Below are 6,530 nucleotides of genomic sequence, written 5' to 3' on the forward strand. Positions count from 1 at the left end.
CTTGGAAAAGACGGCTGCCTTTGTGCATTCCCCATACTTTCACGTAAATATACCCACATAGAGCCTGGTAGCCAGGCGACTACGGTAATTGTATCCCCTATTTATGGCTGGTGTAATTAAGACTCATGTGAGTAGAGAAAAACCCTAATCCAAAACCCTAGCTATAAATACCCCCTCATTCTACGATAGAGGGGACAGCCAACAAGTCACATAGCAAGAACTCCACTAAAATCTCTCTAGCTTCATCTTCTCCAAGAGAACCCGAGAGAAACACTGTGAGGTTGTGAGTTTCTTGTACACCAGCTGTTTAACTGTTATTTTCTACAAGTATAATAACATCGACTCGTGGACTAAGGCTCGTTAACGCCTGAACCATGTAAAAACACTGTTTGTTTATTTACCTTTCTGCACTTCTACAGTTCTTATCTTTTTATTATTCTGTTTGTATTCGTTTCCGAAAAACTCGGTAAACATTTTGGTGCTTTCATTGAGAGCTGTAGGAAGTTGTTAGTCAGCTCTTTTTCTGTGTACGTTTTTGTATTCACTCCGTGCTAAAAAGATGGTGACTACGAGAAAATCCGCGGTTGACAAAAGTGCTAGGGTCAACCCCGATACTATGATGGAAGATGCGGTACAAAACGAACCCTCGGACTACCAAGGTGAAGACCCGACATCCCGCCAGGATCGGGTCAGTACTGAAGATACGACATACTTAGAAGACGAAGAAGAGTATGTCCAAGATGGTTACTACAAAGACGGCTGCTACTACGAGAAGGATCCAGAACTGGTCCAAGTAGCCGAAGAACTGGCGGTCACTAAAGCCAAGCTTGCTGAGCAGAAGCGCGTCTCCGAAAAAATGCAGCGCATGATGGAGCGCCTCCAAAGAAAGTTCGGAGATCTAGGCGACTCGGACGAGGACGCCTCTGTTTTAGGTGGTGCTGATGCCACTATGCCGGATCCAGCCGCTGCTGGACCATCCAAAGCCGCCCCTAACAAGGGCAAAGAAAAAGTTGGAGAGCCTGTGCGCGCTGATGCCCCTGCACCTCCTAAAGGCGTGAATCACCAGGCCGACTGCCCCCCCCCCCCCCCCCCCGCGCAGAAGGTCTCTAGTGCTCCTAAGCCCAGACGTCCTTCAGCCCCAAGGGGGCACTCTGTGCCTAAAGGGCCCGGTGCTAAGGCACCCAGGCCTAGGGGAAGGAACAACCGCCCCAGTGATTCCGTCAACCAGGACAGTCGGGCTGCGAACTCGCACTCCGAAGATAGCTGGTCCACGGTGGACCTAAGAAGAAGGTTGGAGGCCAAGTATGAAAAGGCCAAAGGAGAAAAGGCCTGGCCTTGCGGAGATGACCTCCGAAATCATATTAATGACAAGCTCCGGGGACGTGACCTCCCGGAGAGTGATACAAAGAGGCTCGAGGAACAGATTGCTGCCTTGACCAAGCTGGTCAAGAAGAAAAGTGGGGCCCTGTCAGACTCTGAGGAGGAAGACCCGGAACCATGTATTCGGAGGATCGCGGAAACGTCCCTCCCGGATAACTTCAAAATGCCTCACATAGAATTATATGAGGGGAGGACAGACCCGCGTACCCATCTAGCTAAATACAACAAAATGATGCAAGTGGCGCGCGTCAGTGAGGACGCCAAATGCATGTGCTTCTCACTCACCCTTACCAAGTCCACGGAGGACTGGTGGAAAAGATTAGCTCCCGGATCAATCCACAGTTGGAAGGAGCTACAGTCCGCATTCAGGAGGCAGTTCATTGCTGCCCGCGACCACGACATGGAGGTTGGTTCCTTAACCAACATCAAGCAGCAACCCAACGAGAACCTCAAAGCTTTCATTCAAAGAATGATGGAAGCTGCAGCTAAGACCAAGGTCAGCGACGATATGAAGCTGATCACCCTTCAATCAGGGCTTACCGTCGGCTCCCTACTGTGGGGGGAAATGCAACAGAGATGGGCAGAAACCCTGTCCGAATTCATGTCAAAAGCTCAGGGAATCATCAACCTTGAGGATGCCTACCAACAGGCCTTCGAAGTTCCTCCAGCTCCGACGCCTTCCGTGACTGCGCCGAGCTTTGCTTCGCAAGCTCCCGCGCCAGCTCTCACGCTTCCAGGAGCCCATTTCACTCCAAGCGTGTATGGGCCTTCCGCGTCTGCTCAGACGCCAAGTCAAACCCATCTCTCTTGGTACGGAGCTGTACAAACCGGATGTAGTATCGCTCCCGGACCGCCGCAACCGCAAGCGGAAGGCCCAGAAAAAAATCCGAGCCAATCACGGAATAAACGAGGAGGAAGAAACTCCAACCGGGGGGACCATTCAAAGAAACCCCGAAAGAACTATGAACCCAAGTTCACGGAGTACACCAGTTTGATAGACTCACGAGAAAATGTCTATCGGGCGACCTGTAACATGGTCAACTACAGGAAGCCCCCAAAAGTGTCTCATGGAGGAAGGCGTCCGCGAGACTCCAATAAGAGGTGTGAGTTCCACGGAGACGTGGGGCACACCACCAACGAATGCCTTCAACTGAAGGACGAGATCGAGTCCCTGGCAAGAGCGGGAAACCTCGGTCAATGGGTGAGGATACCCATAATTTATCCCGGACAGGGAGTAGTTCACGGAGCTGCATACTCCCCGGGACAAAGGGGGACCGCTAGCGCTCCTGGAGCCGGTCACCCCCAAGCTCCTGGGTCTCAGTTCCCAGCGCTTCCTGCTCCAACCTCTCCGGCACCCATTGCCTTGTTGGCTCCAGGACCTGGCAACCCATATCCATCCGGCCTTGCTCCGCCACCCGTTGACGGACACGTAGCCACCATCTCCGGAGGACCGCACCTTGCCGGAAGCACGCGCAACTCCCAGAAAAGGTACTTGAGGGAGTTAGAACACACCGGGGAGATGTGCGCCTTGGTTCAATCACCTGCACAACGTCCCCGAATGACGGACCTTCCCATCACCTTCACAGAAGACGACGCCCGACATGTGCACTTCCCCCACAACGATCCCCTCGTGGTGGAAGCCCAGATTGCCAATAAGAAGGTCTCGCGGATCTTGATCGATAACGGAAGCTCCGTAAACATCCTCTTCAAAGCTGCCTTCCACGCGATCGGATTAACCGAGACAGACCTGACCCCATGCCCCATCCAGCTTCAAGGGTTCAATGGGGATGCACTCATGCCATTAGGAAAAATTCAACTTCCAGTCACCCTCAAAGGAGAAAGCGACGCCTGTGCCTTCAAGCACTGCACATTCGTGGTGGTCGACTGCCCCACGGCGTATAATGCCATCCTAGGCCGACCGGTCCTAATAGATTGTGGGGCCATAACCTCGATACGCCACTTATGCTTGAAGTTTCCATGCGACGATGGGCGTATTGGCACCCTCCGAGGAGACCAACGAAGTGCACGAAGCTGTTATAACGTCTCCGTCCGATCCGTCTACACGGTCCAAGAGACGGTTGCTGCCGTTCCTTTGGTGGAAGAGTTACCAGAAACTGGGAGTGCTCAAGGGGCATGCTTTGACGAACTCGAACCTAGAATGGGGGTCGAGAGAGCGATAGAACTGATGGAGGAAGTCGAAGAGGTGATCCTCAACCCGGGAGATCCCACCAAAGTCATTCAGGTGGGGAAAAACCTTTCGTCGGCCATTCGAGAAAAGATCGTGGCCACTGTGAAGAGTAATCAGGATATCCTGGCATGGTGCCACGCTGATATGACGGGGATTAATCCTAATGTTGCGTGCCACGCACTCAACATAGACCCATCTGCAACTCCCGTTCGCCAAAAGAGGAGGCCGTTAGACCCAGTGAGGGCCGAAGCAGTCAAAGCTGAAGTGGACAAGCTGATGTCCATAGGCTTTCTCCAGGAGTCACACTATCCCGTGTGGTTGGCCAACCCAGTTCTGGTCCCGAAGCCCAATGGGTCTTGGAGAATGTGCATTGACTTCACGGACCTAAACAAAGCTTGCCCAAAAGATTGTTTCCCTCTTCCACGAATCGATCAGATGGTAGACGCTACTTCCGGGTATGAACTCTTATCCTTCATGGATGCGTACTCCGGGTACGACCAGATAAAGATGCATGTCGCAGACCAGGAACACACTAGCTTCCTCACCGACAAGGGTGTCTACTGTTACGTGGTCATGCCTTTCGGTTTGAAGAATGCTGGGGCGACGTACCAGCGTCTAGTAAACAAGATGTTCAAGGACCAGCTGGGGAGAAACATGGAGGTGTACGTAGACGACATGTTGGTAAAATCCAAGACCTCCGGGGACCACAGTGACGACCTTGAGGAAGCTTTCGCCGTGATCCGAAAGTATGGAATGAAACTGAATCCGAAGAAATGTACTTTCGGGGTCTCGTCTGGGAAGTTCCTCGGTTTCATTGTCAGCTCCCGCGGAGTGGAGGCCAACCCTGAGAAAATTAAGGCGTTCATAGATATGCCTTCTCCTCGGAAGCATAAGGATGTCCAAAGCGTTACCGGAAGGATAGCTGCTCTCAGCCGCTTCGTATCTAAGGCCACTGACAAATGTGTCCCTTTCTTCAACATGCTGAGAGGAAACAAGAGGTTCGAGTGGACCCCCGAATGCGAAGCAGCCTTCCAGCACCTCAAGGAACATCTAACCCGAGCTCCCATTCTGTCCAAACCTGTCGAAGGGGAGGCGTTGCTCTTGTACTTAGCTGTGACAAAACACGCCGTTAGTGCCGCACTCGTCCGGGAAGACGGCCGTATCCAGCTTCCTGTGTATTATGTAAGCAAGAGGTTACTGGACGCCGAGTCCAGATATTCAATGATCGAGAAACTCTCCCTCTGCTTTCTAATCGCTTTGCGGAAGCTAAGGCCCTATTTCCAGGCGCACACCATCAGAGTACTCACCAACCACCCTCTTCGACAAGTCTTGCAGAAGCGCGAGTCTTCTGGCAGATTGCTTAAATGGGCCATGGAACTGAGCCAGTTTGACATCCACTACCAGCCACGTGTTTCCATAAAAGGACAAGCTCTCGCGGACTTTATTGTGGAATGCTCGGGAATGAATGACCTCCCAGAAGATCTTGTCCCGGAACTTCCCACATGGAAGGTCTATGTAGACGGAGCCTCAAATGAAAAAGGAGCTGGAGCAGGGGTCATCCTAATATCTCCCCAAGGGCATCAGCTACAAAGCGCCATCCGTTTCGCGTTCCGAGCATCCAACAACGAGGCATAACACGAAGCCATGCTGGCTGGATTGCAACTGGCCAAGGAAGTCGGAGCCCAAAAAATTGAAGTATACAGCGACTCCCTACTTGTGGTAAACCAAATATCCGGAGAATACCAGACGAAGGGCGAAAAAATGGCTGCCTACGTGTCTCTCTCCCGTGGCCTCCTGCAGCATTTCAAAGGCTACCAAATCCGCCAGGTCCCCCGGGACCAGAACTCACTCGCGGACACGCTGGCCAAGCTTGCAACAGACCCGGAGATTGAACAATATGGCCTGGTGCCCATCGGGCACTTAGAGGCACCTAGTACCGAGACACAGAGGGTAAATGCCATCATCGACCATTCCCATTCCTGGATAGGACCCATCCTCAGATTTCTCACCACCGGAGAGCTCCCCACAGATAAAGCTGACGCAAGAAAGCTCCAGTATCAGGCTCCCCGATACGTGGTTATGGATGGAAAGCTTTACCGCAGGGGGTTGTCCATACCCTTCCTTAGGTGTGTTACCGGAACCGAAATCAGCACCATCATCCATGAGATTCACGGAGGCTTCTGTGGCGACCATACCTCCGGGCTGAGCCTCTCCAAAAAGATCCTTCGACAAGGATACTTCTGGCCATCCATGAAGAAGGATTGTGTGGATTATGTCAGAAAGTGTGAGCAGTGCCAGAAGTACGCCAAGGTTCCGCGAGCGCCGCCTACAGAAATTACCTTAATGACCAGGCCCTGGCCATTCGCCGTTTGGGGCATTGACCTAGTAGGTTCCCTTCCGACTGGAAGGGGTGGAGTGAAGTATGCCATAGTCGCGGTAGACTACTTCACCAAATGGGCTGAAGCTGAACCTATGAACACGGTCACGTCTAAAAAAGCACTGGACTTCGTCATCAGGAATATAGTGTGTCGTTTTGGGCTTCCACGAAAAATTGTGTCCGACAACGGGAAGCAATTTGATAGTGAACATTTCACGGACTTCTGTGCTTCGCATGGAATCATCAAAAGCTTTTCCGCAGTCGCCAGACCTCAAGCTAATGGGCAAGTGGAAGCAGTGAACAAAATCTTAAAGACCACGTTGAAGAAAAAAATCCAAGCATGCAAGGCTCACTGGCCGGAAGAGCTTCCGCGAGTACTTTGGGCCTATCGCACGACAGAGAGGACTTCGACGGGGCACACACCTTATTCCATGACCTTCGGTTGCGAGGCCGTCATCCCAGTAGAAACTATGATCCCATCTCACAGGCAGGACACCTACGACCCTACTCGGAACCACCCCCTTCTCCAGGAGTCCCTGGAAATGATCGAAGAGCTCCGGGAGCCGTCACAGGTCCAACTCAAAA

This window comes from Humulus lupulus, chromosome 6 (genome assembly GCF_963169125.1).
Source record: "Humulus lupulus chromosome 6, drHumLupu1.1, whole genome shotgun sequence".
NCBI classification, from domain to species: Eukaryota; Viridiplantae; Streptophyta; class Magnoliopsida; order Rosales; family Cannabaceae; genus Humulus; species Humulus lupulus.